At 37.7% G+C, this 18,773-nt stretch overlaps 1 protein-coding gene across 1 annotated transcript in view; it reads left to right on the top strand.

The window, feature by feature from the left end:
• Positions 1-18,773, top strand: part of PTGFR (prostaglandin F receptor) — an 82,432-nt gene that overhangs the window by 27,331 nt on the left and 36,328 nt on the right. The gene's annotated exons all lie outside the window — the stretch shown is intronic.

The raw sequence follows: 18,773 nt of genomic DNA, 5'->3' as shown, positions 1-18,773 counted from the left end.
TATATACCCTGGCCAGCACAAGAAAGGCTGGACTGAAGCTGGGATGGTGAGGTGAATATGGATTCTTTTCAGCGTGAAAAAAGAGAAAAATCTCAGTCCTGTAGTAGATTATTTATTCTAATAATAAAATATTTTACCTGGAACATGATAACATGCTACCTAGAGGGCAACTCCAGTAAGGCACTCTTCTCAGGTCACTTGTTGGTCAGTGAGATTGAGCTCACCTGAGAGCAATCATTAATTACCAGTTTTCCCACATACCTCAGGCCTCACTCACTACGTGCAGTTAGAGCAAGGAAATCTTCAAACAAGCCTGCATGGAAGGTAGGTACAGCTCTCAGGAGCAGAACTGGAATTTCTTATTTCCTTGGGACACTTGGGTTTCCTGCTATGGGTGACTTAATAAAATCAACCTGCAATGTGGTCAGTAATTCCATGTCGAGGGATTCACCTGGTGTGTGGTAGTCTCAGAGAGAAGTGAGGACACAGGAGTAAAAAGAGTAAATATATTCAAGGGATGTTAGCATTTTCTGTGGAAAGCAGCATTGCTGCTCTTGTGAGTTGGAAGAGAAATCAAAGTAGGGCTGAGTGATTTTTGCTGGTATTTCTGGTGTTATGTTCTGCTACCCAATATGGGAGAAACTTTGTTTTTCACTTCACTTGATATGAAAGCTAGACTTATTTCTGAGGAGACGCCAGGTTTTTCTGTAAATCCCAAATCTAGTAACAGTGTCCTTTCAAATTCAAATTTACAGAATTCAAGTGATGCCCACGTTGAGACTGAATCAATTACTTTTACCCACAAGAAATAGCTTAGTCTGTACTACTAGAGAAGAAGCTGTGAGGAAAACAAACCAATAGGGAGAGGAAAAACTACCCCTTGAACTTTAATCAGTACTCTTAGTGCCAAACTCTCTCATAATTTCTATTTTTTATTTTTCCTCTAGTTTTCTGGCCTCGTCCTTCCCCTTTCTAATGGCTTTGTATTTTCCACATTGCTGATGGGGATTTATGGTAGAAGTAATGAGATATTACACTGTTAAATTTCTAGTAGCACTGTGCCTTCCCCCAGCTGCCTGTCTCTGCTGCTTATCTTTGGGCTGTAAATGCTTATCTCCTATGCTGATTTGTTCATAAGTAATTAGCAGCAAAATCAATGTATAATGTCTTTCAGAATGAGAAGTGATGTGAAAATACTGAGTTCCAACAGAATAAACAGACAACCACTATCAGTCAAATGCACATGGCAGGAGACTGAATATAATGCGGTACCCTGGGTTCTTAGCACTGCAAATCCACTGTTGCCATCCCCTCAGGCTGTCTGCTGTGCAAATCAACAAGTATAAGGGCAGGTGTTGTAACCATCACCTTTTTGAGAAAATTTCTGATTGGAAGGCACATGCTGAACAGGATTAACTCCCTGCTGGGGGAACAAGAACAGCGCCTGCAGCCCTCATCCTCTCACCGTGAGGGTCTGCTTGGCCAAGAGAATAGGATCAGCTTTGCTGCATCTTACCTGCATCCTCCACAAGGAACAACAGTGAGAACACGAGGGGAACCTAAGACAGTGCTACTGATTTCAGGACTTTTGTGTGCAGTGCTTGCCATTTTTTTTTGCTGCCCCCCCTCCTCCTTCCCCGTATTAACAAACATTTCTTACTGCTTGCAAAGAAAATGAGAAATTACGGTTGTCGCTCTCTAAAAGTTGATTATCCAATATCTTTTTAAATTACCATAAACTCTGCTACCGGTTTAGAGTGGCTTGTTCTGATTTGGAGATGAGCTATCCTCACTAGGAGCTGTAGTGAATGTTTTCCACTGCTGCCAAACAGTGATGATTCACGTTGAACTTTTTCATGAGTGCAATGTGTCTTCTAGTCCTGCTCTACTGCCCCAAGTAAACATGACAGTCTGCCACCACATGGCCTTCCTGAGATAAAAATAGATGCCTGTAGGGTTAAACCATGATGCTCAGTAATGTCACTTGTGCTGAAGACAGTATGTTCAAGTTCTGCCATCAAGAAGAAAGGAGGGGCTGGGTGACTTCTTCAAATTGTATGAGAGGGACTCATCCGTACTAGCTGGGACACCATTCCAGCTATGGCAATGAGGAAAGTTTATACTAATCTGGGTAGGATGAATAAGTAGATCCCTCTTCCACCCTGCCCCGGATATATTAATTATGTAAAACTTGTTCATTGTTAGCTAATAACTCTATGTGTTGGGCAATATGTGTGAGGCAACACACCACTATTTAACAAACTATTTACCAAAACAATGTGGGGGTTGGAGGAAAAAATGTTGCCACACTACACATGCTCCATGCCTTTCTGGCAGTTTCTTTGTGTGCAATTAAAAATGTACATTTGCAGTCTGAAGCTCTGCCACTTTGTTTGACTCTACTCAGTTTATTTGACTGGATAGAACTCAATTTATTTCTATTTAATGTAATTTTGATATTTTAAAAAGTCTCTATACCCACAAAGACCTGACAAATGTTTACCAAAATCTGTGCAGTTACTCTAAATTTATCAATACATAAACAGAATCCCTGATGTATTAACAGATTAACCTGACAAACGTCGTCTTGAGATATCATGGCAAAACATAAAAATATCTACGTGGTTCTTTAAAAATATCCCAAGGCTATAAAATAGCACATCAGAAGGCTTTATTGTCTTTCACTCAACAAAGAAACATAAATGCCTTCCTCAGTGTCAAAACTAGATGTTGTTATGCCAACATCCAAAGCTTCCAGCCAGCTTCATTTCTCCAGACTGCGTATCTTTCCAACTTATCTGGAACTCTTTGCATGATAAACGTAACTTTAATCATTCTAGTTAAAAATGTTATGCACTCCAAGCAGAAGGGAAAAACTGGGATTGTGGAGTAATTAGCACAAGCAAGACAGAACGAAGATTTCTTCTTTTTTAAGCAGCCTTAAGACAATTTAAAAAAATACTTTAAATGAATATTTTTATGGAAAACCAGACTCTGGCTATTTTAAAAATATTAGTAATGGGCTTAAATTGTTATTCAGTCACAACTCAGTAGTACATAATAAATTTCTGTGTTCGGTAGAAGCTGAAAAAATTTAATTTGTTACTGTTTTTAATGACTATATAACCTGTTCATTGTATCACTGTAGCACTCAGGGTAAAATGCTAATTGCATGCTGTTCTTTAACTATCCATGGTCTCAGTAGATGTAGAGTGAGACACAGAGTTCAGAAGGCACTAGTGAGAATTTCTTTGAACTGTTTCATTTTACCAGCAGTTCTCATTTATTTGTACTATATTTTATAAGAAACATTTTTCCTGAAATAACCTGAAAGGTGTGAGAAAGATTTATGTGAAGTAAAAAAAACTTCCAGTTCCACTTCAAAAGTTGAAGATAGCTGAAATACCATTTCTTTTATTCTTCCACTTATCTAGTTTGAAAATTCAAGTGTTGTCATCTGTGGTGATGCTATGCTTTTAATATATATATATTTTTAAATTTATGTATGTATATATTTTGCTTTATTTAATATACAAAGAAGTGGGACTTCTGATTCTCTTGAATGTTCAGGAATATATTGGGGCACATGGAGATATGTTTAGTGGTGATCACCTCAGCTTAATGTCAGTCTTCTTGTTGAGAAGATAAAGGTGTTTTCTTTCAGTTATGTGTCAGTAAACCCACTTATGACAATCTACAGATGCTTGATGGTACAGCAGTAAAAATAGACAAAGAGACACACATGGTTTTCATATTTTAGATATGAGTCAAACTCGGCCACAAAAAGCCCTGAGAGCTTTTATGGCTGAAATGCAAAAGCCCTCGGCAATGGAAGGCTGTATTTTTAAGGCTCTGAAGGCCAGATAACTCCTTTGACATCCAACTTCCACTCAAGTAAGCTGCCATCCTTGTTACCCTCACACTGTGGTAATTGCGTGTTTGGTGAACAGAGCAATATTTGTTTCTCATGCCTTAAAGGTAAAACTCTTGAATATATATCACACATGTATCTCCATTGCTTAAGCTGTGGTTTCATGGAAGGGACAGACCTGTTTGTGTAATGGCAGTTTATAAAAGTTCAGAGTCCAAATTGTGAAAATCATAAGGAGCAAGATGAGTATCCCTTATCTGGGTGTTATTAGCAGAATGCTGTCTGACTGCTGCCAGCAGCGGACATACACCTCAGCCACAGCTGTTATTTCTAAAGCATTGATTTACACTTTTTTGATTGCCTTTGGAATAATTTGTTGAAGACAAGAAATTACTTAATTTAACTTGGTACAATAAAGATAGGTATGTAGATAGGTATTAATATGCTTTTATATTGCAATTAAAACACAGGAAGTATGATTAAACACTCAGATTCCGTTTTGGATTTGATGCTGTTCTCAGAGTGATGGAAATAAAAAGCACTTAATGGAAAAAGAAAACCACCTCAAATAATTTAAGGATATGCCAACACTTCATGTGCCAGTGTGTAGTGGAGTGATACCTTATCTAACTTCAAATAATGTACCAGGAATATTAGAAGCAGTTTCAGTGCAGTGGGAAGCTTTGTTAGGCAGGCATGTGTGTTGTAATGGAATTCAGGAGATCACCTTGTATTCGTTCAGGAAATTGGCTCATAAAAAATGCACATGGTTCAAATGCACATGAAAGAAATAGGTACACGGCGAAATTGGCCAATTTGCTTCTATATTCAAGTGGAATTAAAATGCTAGAGTTATATGTAATCGCACATCAAAGTCATATCATACAAATGATACACAATCATATTACTTAGTAGTAGATTTAATAATTGCAAAAGAGATAAGATTTGCTTGCAAGTCCTCTTTATGTAATCTAATACAGACCTCCTCTTAAGCTGTATTACATAGGGCAGGTATTTAGATAATGTTGCTAGCTCAAATGGCTGAAGAAACATGCCTCTTTTTGGTTATTACTTTGCTATGAATATGAAACAGTAGTGAAATGTTGCATGTTTGACCTGGAAGGAAAGAGCAATCAGAAATACAGATTATGAAACAGCAGCAGCCGGGCTTTCTGAGTAGATGCCTGGATTGTGTCTTGATGTCAGTCAGGAAAGAGGACACAGTGCGACAGGTCAGCCCAGCTGAATGGAGATCCGTGGCATTTGAGGCAGATCTCAAAATGGGCAGGTAGGGTAAGAGTCATTCCAGGTGGTATCATGAGCAGCTCTGTGGATCACGTTCATGCAATGCGATCTCAGTCCTCAGGTAACTTTGTGGCCCAAGTGTAATGTTCATAATCACCCACCCCGTCCCTTTCCTGCTCCTTGTGTGGTAGGTGAGCGCAGCAATGGCTGGACCCTTTTGTCTTCTAATGAACTCTGTGTCCTTGAATCCTCATGGAGCATGTTCATTGTCTACATGCATGTTTGTATAAAGGTGGCAGCTTTGTCTATGGGACCATAGAATGTGGTCTGTGGTCCACAGTCTATGTGACTGTGGGACTCCATGAGAACTCAAACTATGACCAGTTAAATTTGCTGAAGTTTGAAACATTAACCTTTTGCTTGAAGAAGTCATGTTGGATGGTGTTCTGAAGGCAGTCTTTTTGGGAAAAATTCAACTGAAGCAATTCAGCTGTCTGTGGAGATGGGACTGGGGAATGATATGTTATTTGGCTCACAGCCGGTGGGAAAAATAGCTAAGGTTTGTTCTGTGATGCATATATACACGCAGTGTAACCTTTGGCTGCAAAGGGAACACTAATTTAGGCATTATCTAACTTCCGAGTGCTTAACTTTGAAACTTGCATATCTTTAGTGAAGAATTTGATTAGTTATATATGTGATAAAGAAACTTGACTTCATAAAATCCTTGATTAATAGAAAATCCCATCAGAAATAAATTGAGAAGCTGTTCACCAGCCAGAAAGTAGATTTTTTTTTTTTGGGGGGGCGGGGGGGTGTATCCATTCTGAATTTCTATGGAATTGCAACATATTCATGCCTTTGCTGAAGGAAATTATATATGAAGATTTTAGTATTTTCTAATTTGATAAATTCCTAGCTAAGTCTAGTTAGATAGCACTGGTTTGCCATAAAGGTTGTGAGAGGCAGCTTCAGACAACAGGACCAACTAGTAGGGCACAGGTGTGTCCAGCTCTCTGCTGCGGGATCCTGAAAGACCTTGGAGGGAGTTCACCTGCCAAGATCAGAGCTTGTACTCAGCCTATCCCTCCTTTAAGCACACGTGCTTTCCACAGCAGGAAGAAGAGAAAAGGGATTTTTCTTTCATCAAGCCACTCTTCAGAAGACTGATTCTCCCATCTTTACCCAGACTTTTGAGCAGAACTACTCTTCTAAAATGCCGTGGGAGAAAAGATGGAGATGCCTACAATCTAGGAAGTATTTAGTGTATTAGACTGTAACTGTTATATTGTTGAGAAATCTATTTCAGATATGGAGGACCTAGAATTCATTCTGTGTTTTGTTTGAGAGGCTCCCAGCTTTATTCTTCCACTCTTCTGTGTTTGTTCAGGCAGAGAAGCGAATGAAGGTGTGTTTTCCGCACCTTAGGTGGAGGCTGGACTATGGAGGTGTTTCTGTATTGGAATATGGGCTAAGTGCAGAAGAAGCTCTTACTTCAGGTTGTATCAAGACAGCTGAAGCAGCCACTGATAGTTACATGGTGTTTGATCCTGTACGTCTGTATTGAGCATAGCGAATTGATCAGATCTATATGGGTAGAAAAACTCCTGATCTTTGAAACTTGATCAGCTTCATCCATCAGCTGGAGGCCAAAGAGATTTTTCTGCTAAAGCTGAAATGATTCTGGGTGTCTTTGGAGTGATGAGGTGCCTGTGAAGGGCTTTTCAGGATTGTGACACCAGGTTTGTATGACTGAAATCGATTTTTGGATCTCTGTGTGGTCTTTCAGAAGATTCCTGAAAGACTTTGCCCGTCTGTAAGGGCAAGTATGACAATTTCAAAGAGCAGACAGGTGCAGTTCTTGGCCAGGATTTCACCTTGCCTAGCAACAGAAAGCGAAGGTATATAAAACTGCTGGCAAATACCACTCTCTTTCCTATCTGCACCATTAAGTTCATGGCCCATACTGATGTTACACAGGCCAGTATTTGGTCTCTGCTCAAAGAATAGAGTAAAATGCTTCTCAAAATTATGCAAGTACTCTGCAGAGAGCCTGTGTGATGGGTTTCCTCCTGTCCTGCCACAGTGAAATGGTCCCTGCTCCCATAGTCTTTACTCTGTGGAGCTTTAAACTGAAGCTGCTGCTCTTCTTTCCCTCTTCCTTGTGCGGCTTGGTGCGTAATGAAGATCACCAGACAGGGCATTTTGCATCAGACACTTTTGCTTATATGATGGGCTATGTAAAAGTTATTAGTGCTACACTGAAAAATGTATTACAAAGTACATTACTGAAATGTACTTCGTGTCGTGACTGAAATTGGTTTGTGCTCATAAGGGTATATAATAATTGATGATTTTCAGTAGCACTTTTATTAGAGTTTCTAAAATTATAAGACTCCATCAGTTATTTAAGGGATTTAGGCAGATTTATTAACACATTTTAAAGTTCTTCTGGCTGAGTGAGAAAGTGGTGCTGGAATTCCTGTGAGCTAGACATTAACTGCTCTGTCTTTTAGTAATGGACTTGTCATACTAATAATTACTTTTCTTTCGTCAATGTCAGAACTTTGTTTATGAAATCTAAAGGATCCTGTCTAAAGATGAGAGGAAGCACAGAAAAAAAATTAGTGTGTATGTTTGAGAGATCTTTTTCTTGATCTATTTCACTTACTACATATTTGTTATAGCTTTCATCTACTAGATGGCTTACACTATTTTCCCTTTCAAATTCAACATCACAAGACTATCATAAGTGGATTATCTCCTTAGATTTATTTGTCCTAGATGGCAATAATTTAGCTATGTCTGTTTGCTTTGGGTTTTTGTCTTTTTTTCCCCCCTCTGTAGTTTAGCTTCCAGGAGATTGTACAGATGAAACCAGCAACAACAACAACAAAAAGACAACCAACCAAAAAACCCAAAAACCAAAACCCAAGACAACCAAGTGTAATTTTCTTCCCCATCTGCATTTACAAGCCCAGCAGAAAGAAGTTCATAGCTGAACAGATGGAGTTAGTAAAAACGAATCACTCCATCTGTGATTTTGAAATTATGAGAGGATGCTTAAAGCCCAGCATAGTGCAAGGAAGACACAGGGGCTTATGAAGCCAGATCCTGATGGATAACTGTAGAGATGGGGTGGAAAATTGTTACCCATGAAGAAAGATGGAATTGTGAATGGATGCTCTTGAGGGTTCATTGCTTCATCTTGTTTATTTTGCTTCAGTGGTAAAAAATTTCTCATGCAGAGAAGTGCAGCTGAAATCTGCCCGAGTGATGCCAGAAACAGCCAGAGAGGTGCTCTGTGTCTCAGATATTTAAAAAGAGAAAATCGGCTGTTTTTCCAAAAGCCATGAAAGGGTCTAGAGCAGAACAAGAAAAGAAGCTGTTGCTCATATGTTCCATCTGATCCACACATTTAATGTGTAAACCAGGAAAATCCCTCTTCATAAAGTTATCCTCAAGTGTGGCTTCAGCACAGCATATCACTCTTGGGATTACTGAAAAGTTCTGAATTAAATAAAACCAACCAACCACATGTTTATGTAAAACAAAACAGAAAAAAATATTTAGACCTGGTTAATGATCCAGAATGTTTTACTGGACACTGTGTCAACAAATCAAATGAAGGGAGGTTTGGAAACTTGACATAATATGTAAACAGGGCTGTACTAGGGCAGCTGTAGGAAATACTTCTTCGTTTTTGAAACAGAGCAGGAAAATCCAACGTGAAATTGCTTTGACCTAATTTTATTTTGGAATTCTTTTGCATAGTTTGGAAACTATGTATCCCATATAATGCTGTCTTTGTTTAGTATCTGCATAATAATGTTCCCAACAAATACATAATAGGTAGGACGTGGGTAGTCATGTAATACCTGAAACTTTGCTGACTGTGTACCTCTTCAGTTTTGACATTTTAGAGGATAATTCCAGTCACAAATATTATTGAGCAAATCTGACTAGGAAATGTCACATGTTTTTTCTCATTTTTGTCTAACTCTTAGACTGTGCATGTTCTCTGTGTTATGAGAAGTTCGGGACTGGACTAAATGGTCCTTCAAGGTTCCTTCCAATCCCTAACATTCTGTGATTCTGTGTGTGTTAGTCCAAAAGCCAGGCATTTGGAAATGCTCTGCAGCTAAATTTCCATGTAATCTCTATAATAATTCGTGCAATATAGTATAAAAGGTTCTCCTCTGAAGCATAGTAACATACATAATTGCACATGCGACAGTACATGGAAGTTTTATCATCTGAGATACCTGCTTGATTTTGTTCACAAATTCGGTAATTTACATTTTTAAGCATGAGTCTGAAGGTCAAGGAATATATTAGTGACTGTATTAGAAAATAATGGGCCAATATATCCATTACGTTGATATGTCAGTGTATGTATAAGGCTGTACAAATAGCTTTAAATTTCCTAACATATTATGTGTCTATAAATGAGCAGCTTTAGTTGCAGATGTTCTTAAAAGGAACAGTTTTATCATGGATTTTTAACATAAGATTGTAAGGGAGGAGAAGAGGGAGAATAAGTTTGAATTTTCATTAAAAAAAAAAAAAAATTTCATCAGCAAAAAGATGACAACAAAATTTGTGATTAAAATTACTTTCTACCTTAAACCCAATACCTTCTAATGAGCAAGTTTCATATAGAGTAGCTTTAATTCACTTGAGGACGATGAAGAACCAGGATGAAAAGTAAATATATGAAACAAAGCAAAGAATTATGATCTCCATGAGTTCCTGTATAATTCACACGGTATGGGGTCTGACATTTCTGCTTACTGGCAATAGGCATGTAGTGTTACCTGCTTCTGATACTTTTTCCTCTTTTAAAGATAATAAGGTCTGTAAGTAGGTAGAACGTATGATACGCGTTTGCAAAGCCAACAGTTCACCAGAAGAAAGACATCAAATTTTCTAATTTGAAGAATATGAAATGTGTACCAAAATACTTCACTTGGAACTCCCAAATGTCCTTTTACCCTTCTAAACCACTTGTGAATTTAAAGAAGCTCCATTGCATTAGAAGGAATAATCTCAGATTTCTGTTTCTTTTTTTCAAGTGGTATTTATTTTCCTTGAAGATGTTTTGAGTAAAAATTCTTGGTAGAAGTGCTTTAAAAATTTAGTTTATTCTCCTCTCTTGCACTTTTTCTAATGAGCAGTGCTGGTGGATGGTGCTCAGCAGTAACTCAGGATCAGGATGCACTTGTCTTGTGTTAGTGCTGTTTCTCGTGTGTGTGTTCTCCCACCAGAGCCAGCCCCACAGCTCCCCACCAGCCCTTCTTTAAAGGAGAGATTCCTCACTGCTTTGTTTTCTAGATAGGCATGATGCTAGCAACAGTGAAAGACACAATTTCAAATTCTTACAAATGTTCCATTACCTAAATAACTAGTTAATGCATTTTTACGGTCTATGATGCTTTGCCTTGTGGAAGGAACTGTGATGTTCCTGAAACAGGCTTAGAGCTGTCAGGAGAAGATAAATCCACTGGTTCTTCTGCTCAGTTGTTCAAGTATGCTGTATGTTTGTTCTCATTTGAGATCACCACCCCTCCAAATCAGTATCCATTCCTTCCTTCTTTCTCAGTTCTGGGAATAAAACTATTTTTGAGCTGCTTGTGTCTATCTGGACCTTATGCTACCATCTGCATTGACAGTGTTTGTTATTGTATACCCAACAGAGTGTTAGTAGCTTTAAGTGTGGACCTGCATCATGAGGATTTTATTTTTGCATACCTTTTCCTCTGTATTTGCATTTTCTCAGCAATGTGACCAGACTTATTAAACAGTTTGTTCCTTTTTTGTGTTTTCAGTTAAGTAAGACTTTAACCAAAGACATTGTTTGCTTTAGGACAAAGCTTTGTAGCTTTTGTGGTTTGTACTTCAGCACGTTAATAAACATGGTTCAAAAAATTCTGTCAGAGAACTGGATTAACACATCTCAAACAATACTTTGCTGAAAACTGCTTAAATTCTTGTCACTACATGATGATGTGCTGTCAGATCTGGCAAGTACTGCATTGTAGTGTCTCCTAGGTTTGAATCTGGTTTTAACCGAGGCTTTGAAGTGGTTTTAAAAAAATTTGCTAGAATACATCAGTGAAGAACTAAATTATTTATATTTAATGTGCAGGAACAATATTATGAATTCCAGATAAGGAGAGGTGGTAGAAATGTGCAAAGGTCAGCTATGATATGGAAACGTTTTGGCACTTCGTAAGATTCCTTTGCCTTGGGCAATTAAGTCCACTTAATGTGAAGCCAAGAATGTATGCCTTTAAATTTAGATGTTGTACTGCCTTTCAGATGTAGTCCATTTATCTTCTGCTGTAATATTATTCATCAGTTCTCTGAAAAATTCCTTGGACTTACTGTTACTCTTGTTATCCTTTCTGTTTATGCTGTGAAAACTCTGTTGATATTCCAAAATTCTTGCAAAGTGATAGAATCCTTTGAAGTTTTTGCATCTTACCCCAAACATAGGGGTTTGTTTTAGTTATATTTTACCCTTCTGTTTTGTTTTGCAGTCTTGAAGATTGAAGTTCACATTTCTGTCTTCATCTCCCACATTATTTTGAGGTTTTTCTCATCCTTGGTGTCAGGATACCACTCAGCCTTCAAACTTGACTAACTTTTGCTTGCCAACAAGGAATTCTTGAGTTTTCTAGTCCCTCTGAATGTCCTATTGTAGACCCAAACTGAAAGAGCTCAACTCCACAGACTAGCTCTTTACTTTTAAAACAGTCACAGACTCTACTTCTCTTTTTGTCCAAAATTTTCTTGTAATTTTGCATGTGGTAGATGTCATATGTGAGTATAAAGTGCTGTAGTTACTTGTCAGTCTAACCTGACTGAGGCATACTGAAACCTCTTTCAGAACTAGCAATTTACAGAAATAAAAGCTACCTTCTGCTTTGCTGCTTGTCTTTTCTCTTGCTCACTCCCATGGCTTGCTGATACAATCTCTGCTTTTGCTGTGCCCGTATTTCCTGGTATAATATGTTAATGCTGCTGGAATTTTTTTTTTTTTAAAGAAAAGTTTGAGCTTCCTTTTGCCTTCTACGATATGTTTTTTCCATAGTTTCATACAGGTCTGATGCACGTTTCCTTCAAAGGGTCTTTAAGTTCCTGTATCACTTGAGCAACAGTCTTCATAACTTCATAACTGATCCCATCTGCCTCATGGCACTCTCTCTCTCATCAATCTTTGTTTAGTAAGTTCTCTGAACAGGGAAATTGAACATCTGGCTTATCCCTTGAGCAAGATGGCATATGCCTTTCTCAAATCTACTGAGTGATTCCTGATACAGAGACAGTCTTCTGATTATACTAATTTGCCAATATTTATATAAATAAATTATAACTGTTATTCTGTGGGAAGAGCTAGCTTTCCATTTCTCTCCTCACAGAAGCTTTATGTAAAATAATTAAATAAAATATTGTATTCTAGTTGCAATCTGATAACCAATGCATACTGTAGGGTAATTTGATCAGATGGATCACAAGTTGTTATTTCTTGTTATGAATAAATAGATTAGAGTGCAAGAAAATAGCTCATGCTCTCTTGCCACGTTTGCTCAGGTCATGACAAGATGAGATCCAATGGCCTGGTAGTCTGGCAGGGACAGAAGATGGAGTTTAGTCCTATCTCTGTTTCCAAATCACTGTCCCATCTAAGAAGTTAACTTACAACTTCCCTTTCGCTTCATTGAACTTCTGCTGCTCCATGAATGATGACACTTTATTATTGCTGTCTCAGTCTTTTGTTGCTTTCTTCTTCTGTTTCGTTTTCTGCCTGTGATTTTGTTTTTGTTCAGTGTGCAGAGGAGATGTGGTGTCATGGGTTGACAGATGGCAGAGAGAATTTGACCTTTAAGATATGAATTCATACCAACCTCAAAATCTGTGAGTGCTCCATGCAAAAAGGAGCAAACGTTCACTCCAAGCAAACCATCCTCAGCACAGGTCATCTGCTGTTGAGAAAAGGCATATAATGGAACTAAAGGAGGTTGTCAGATGCATCTGCAAAAGTGTTTACGTGACAAAATAATTTAGTAAAACCATAACAAGGCAAGCCCAACAGGAAATTACAGAGTCTGTATTTACTACTTGCCTCCTCCTGGGGTTAGAGGGTACAGGTGGCCTCTAACAGTGATGGCAAAGGCACAAAACTCAAATTACAAACTTTTGCCATGTTTTCTAATGCATGAACAACACTTTAACACATTTGAGTGTGTAGGTTTTACTACTTAGTAAAAGGCTATCATGGAGATCATCAGATTTCTAACCAAATTGAATCACAAGGGTGTGATCAGCAAACTGATGAGCAGAGTGCACATGTTTGAAACAACTGCCCTTTGCTTGCTTTGTTATGGTGACAGGATTTATGTTTTGTGCTAGTTCTTTCTCTCTTGAGAGCTTTTCTGTGCCAGTAGTTCCACTGTGTGCCTGTTCTCAATAGCAAATTTCATGTGTTTGGTGTGGCCGGTTCAGTAAACATGTTTGCTCCCCTTTGTAAAGTAAAACTGGCTAATGCATCTTCCAGTCAGCTGTGAACATACTATCCTCCCTCTCTTCTGTTAGTATCTCTCTCATTTATGCTAGGGATCTTGGTTTAACTTTCTCTCTTCTCTTACTCTGTCCTTTCTCCTCTTCCATACTGTTCTCTCTCTCACCTCTTCCTTGCCTCATTTTCATTTCACCTTCTTCTTAGGTGTTACAGTAGAAGGTATTGTCCTTCAGGACCAAAGGGCAGCCACAGAAGGAGGAAAAAGATACTATAACTCTTTATATATATATATATATATATATATATATATATATATATATATATATATATATATATAAAAAAATATATAAAAATTCAGTTTTTCACTTTTTCTATTCTCTTCCTCAGGAGCAAGAGGAAAAATAGTACTATATATTACATAGATACAGAAGATAGGGTAGACTTTCAGTAGTTTGGTAACACATGTGTTTTCTTTAGTGGCATGTGGCTTTCATTTCTTCATGATATTTGGGCATAATTCCTATGTGTTATGTCTTATGATTAATAGTATATTGACTACAGTTGATTACTAACGTATTCATTATTTCTAATACACATGATGGAGAGTTACAATGCTAATGGTAATGCTGCAAAAGATAATATGGGGCAATATGATGCTGCAATGAAATAGTGACATAAAACAATGCAAACACCAGCTTTCTTCTAATTATGAATAAAGCACGAGTTATTTTCTATTTTTTTCCAGGACTGCTAGCAGTTTACTTCAACTGCCAGCAGGGTAAGTAGGGAGCAACCAAAAAACAGCCTAGGGTATTCTGGTGTCTCTGTTGTAGTAATGAAAACTAGAATAAAATATGAGAAGAGGAGAAACCTATTAATTGATGAGAACTGGAGGGCACCAAAGGACCCAGGGTAAATATAATTGTGTGCTTTCACCTTGCCAGCTAGTTCTGTCCTTAACAATTATGAGTTGAGGCAGGACTAGGCAAGAGCAGTCCATGTCAAGTCTGCAGTGGGAGGGCAAGGATGGAGAGAGCTCTGGTGCTCTGGCTTCTACATTGACCATGTGCTGGCTGATATGGGCTGGAAAAAGCAAAAGTGTTAGAAGAAAACACAGCATTTATTTGGAGTTGAAAAATGACTCTTCTTGGCCCTGGCTGCTGGACCATCATTTGAATCTCTTTTGCTTACTTAGAACTGAAGGAGCACCCTATTTCTCATACAGAAATTCCTGTACGTATAATCTCAAGAGAGACATTAAATTGTCTCTCGTCTTGCTTCAAGTCTCTCTGAAACAGTCTATCTTAACACCATGAATCATATATGATGCCCACTTAAAAACAGTGAACAGCGAATCCTTTCAGAAAGGACATTCAGCTGGAGGATACCATTTTACATTTTATGTATTATCTTCCTCAGGATCAGCGCAGGAGTAAAAATTAGTAGTTTTAAATGATTTTGGAAAAAAACAGTGCTGTTATTTTATTAGTAATTTCTGTAGCTGACAGTTTTTTTTCTTTTACATGTTGGGAGGTAAATTCTTATCATTGATTTAAGATCACTTATGCAGAAGGAAAATTTTAAAACAGAGTTTCAAGAAAGATTCAAAGAACTCAAAGTAAAGAAACTTGTCTCATTTACTGAATTCTATGCTTTATTACCAGCTTGAGAAATGGAAGATAGGATTTATTATGGCTGAAGACACCTGCACTCTGTCAAAGAATTGAGATAACGAGGTTCACGCATCTCATCTCAGAAAGAACTAACTGGATGCAGATTATATTAGGGTTTATGGTACTTATTCATTATTATAGACTATATTCATTAAGCTTGTGTTATACAGCCTTACACAAGTGCTTTAAATGACTGTAAGAAAACATTCATTTGTATTATTCATTGACTGGATATTCATCTTGTGGAAGTGGTCTGTTCAATAAAGCTATTAGGATAAACCAATGTAACACATCAAAACCTAATGAGCAATAAGACCAAACTATTTATTCCATCATTCATTAGTAAGGATTAGACTAAGAGGTGATGAAGTCCTTTTCACTTGCTTATCACACAGCCCTTTGCAAGTGGGCATCCCTGGTCCACAGAGAGAGAGACTGATGTGCTGGTCAGCAGCAGTAAATGGGAAATTGGACATGGTTCTACTGGGGCCCAGCCCTGGGCAGAAATAGCCCTGTCACACTGAGATGGCTGACCTTTTCTAGAAACATTATTGAAACTAATGTCATGTATCGCTGCTGAAAAACATTTTGAATCAATAAAAAAATCCATTTTGAATTATTTTTTTACAATCAATAATATTTTGTTTCCTATTACTGCAAAATTACTCTTCAGCCTTGGTAAGAATATTCAGCAGTGGAAAAATGATCTTGGAAAAATGATTTCAGAATAGTTTCAAGATGTCATGGGTTGACATGGGAAACCCAGATGTTTTTAATTCTGACAACTGAGAAATAGATTTTGAACAGGAAAGCTATCTTGTTTGATGTGCATCCTCAGGAAGGAGGATAACAGAATATTCCCCAGTTCTCTGCTGTGCTGTCATTTATATAAAAAGATAGAGCGGAAACAGTTTCTGGGCATCTGTGCAGAGCCTTTGGAAGATCTTGAAGGCATCAAAAGAAAACCAATAAACCCCACAACCCCTTCATCTTCACCAGCTATTAAATCCTCTGTCAAACATCTCAGAGTAAATCTGATCATTTGTATTTTTCTTATCCTTTCTTAAATACACATAAGGGGAACTGCAAACACAGCTGATCAAAATGTGATCTCAAATATCAACGCAATAGAGTCAGGAAATGCCAACTTTAATTTCTGCAAAGATGTATTTTTAAAAATTCATTTATTTATTTATTTTCACCTAACTACGCGTGCTGTGACGTGCTTGCATGTCATGCTCAGCAAGCAACAAAGTAGGATTTCCACACAACTGTGGAGAAGAGCGCTAAACCTTCATGTTTGGTGTTAGTTGGTGTGATGGTCCATACAGGAACTCAAGTAGAGAAGTTGGAGCATGGGCTGTGGTTTGCATGTCAGTTCTGCTGAAGTCAGCACAAACCACTGTGGAGCATGGGACACAGGGAGAGCTCTCCCCTGATCTGATGTGACTGTTCCTCCAAGAAAACACCTGTTTATGAAAGAATTTCTGCTGTTTATCAATGTAGTTGAATGCATGTGCAATTTTTAAGGAAAGACTGTTAAAATAACCTCACAATATGGGCAGACACAGATCACTTTTCTCCTGCTCTCTTGGTGACTTCTTTACATCTTCTGCTCAGTAACTGGGCCCAATGGCTAACTGAATACTTTTCAGTGAGGTGACTCTTCTCTGCACTTTACATGGAGCAGCTATAGGTAAGGCTAAAGTCTGCGCCTACAGATTCCATCTATCTCTTATTTACAATGAATTATAACTAATATTTACTTTTTTTTTTTCTTTTCTTGATGGACAGTGTTATTTGGTTGTACTACTTTGGAACCACACTATTAAGAAGGGATTGTTCCAGAATATTAATCTTTCTCAAAGAACATTTCAAGTGGGGTCATCTGTTATATTTTTCCAACTTCCTAGTTCCTTATTTAATGTTTATTTTGTTTTGGTGTTCATCCTCCTCCACATAGACTTTTTTCTTTGGCCTGTCCTTCAATGTGAGTTCTTAATGTATTCTCTTTTCCGTCTTTCTCAAACATTGGTGGTGTATGTCTAATGGATGGCAAAGTTTGGTGTTGAGAGAGTGTGCTGATTTGACTGAAATCAAGTTAATTTTCTTAATGAAATTAGAAATTCTTCTTTTTTTGTAGCTAGCATCATTGTTGTTTGGATTTAATTTGAGGGTAAGAAGATAGCACCCTGGGATATAATTTCTGGTCTTTCTATCTGCAAGTCCAAGGCGGCCAGGAAGGGGGGCATAGATGGGACAGACCTTGACTGACATTTGAAAATATTTCTTGACAGTAAACATATATCACAGTGTTCAGGAAACTGCATGTAGCTGCAAATGACATAAAATTTTCATACATCTCAAGCCTTTGCTTCCCTTGCCTTGGTAATTGGATTCTGCACCAGGATCAGTGTCTGAACATCAAATCTCAGTGGCACAGAACAGAGCATGGACAAATCAACCAGTTTAAACCTTCTAATCAGCCAGGAAATTACTTTGTAAAAAAAAGAGCAAAAGTAGCTTGCCTAAAAGAAAGATGAAAGTAAAGTTCTTCTTTCTTTCATCTTATATTCTCAGTTCAAGCTTTTTTGTTCCAGAAGAGCTGGGATTTCTGTAGAAAAATCCAATTTTCAGCCTGTGTCTGTAATCAGAACTTCCATGATATAATTTAATTTCCCAATTACTACTAATTGTTTTCTTTCAGTTCACATCTAAGTCTTCAACAGGTAATTTTTTTTTTATAAGCAAAAAATCTCACTGACAATTCCTGAAAAAAAGATGTTAGTCTTACATTACTAGGTAAGTTTATCCTCAACTATGTGCTTTAGAGCTCAATATTTTGTGCTGGTAATCATTTCAATATCTTGTGCTTTGAGGCTTGCAGGTGTTGCCCTGTGCAGTACATTTTATATTACTTCAGTTTGTTGTACTTGCCAGTGAAAGAGCCCTTTAAATATTTTGTTGTTTAAGACAAAAAAAGTGCAAAATAACTTAACTCGGGTAATCTGTGCAGTCCTTTCCCCTATATCAGTGGAAAGGGAAAAGGTGGAACATTCAAACAGCTGTTTTAAAATGCTGGAGAAGGGGGGATTTATGTCTATAAAGTCTGTACTATCCTGTGCCTTGAAAGACTGACTTGATCATTTTAAGTAGCTCTTCAACAAAATATTTTTCAGCTGTTATTTCTGTCTCTTCACTTCAAAATCTTGTTTCTAGCAAAATTATTTAACAATTCGGTTGCAGTCACTGTGAAAACCTCTTACGTTCTGCTTCTTCAGTTTTTCATTTACCTACTGATTGTTTTTTCTAGGAAATCACAGAGTAATTGAAGTAGGAAGAGACCTCAGGAGGTCATTTGATCCAAACCACCAGTCTGTGTAGGTCAAACTTCAGATCAGATTGCGCAGGGCCTTGCACAAATTCTGATTAGCCTCAAGGATGGAAATTTTAATGTCAC

The sequence above is a fragment of the Patagioenas fasciata genome, chromosome 6, assembly GCF_037038585.1.
Source record: "Patagioenas fasciata isolate bPatFas1 chromosome 6, bPatFas1.hap1, whole genome shotgun sequence".
NCBI lineage: Eukaryota > Metazoa > Chordata > Aves > Columbiformes > Columbidae > Patagioenas > Patagioenas fasciata.
The sequence above is the reverse complement of the archived record's forward strand: the minus strand, read 5'-3'. Positions and strand labels throughout refer to the sequence as shown.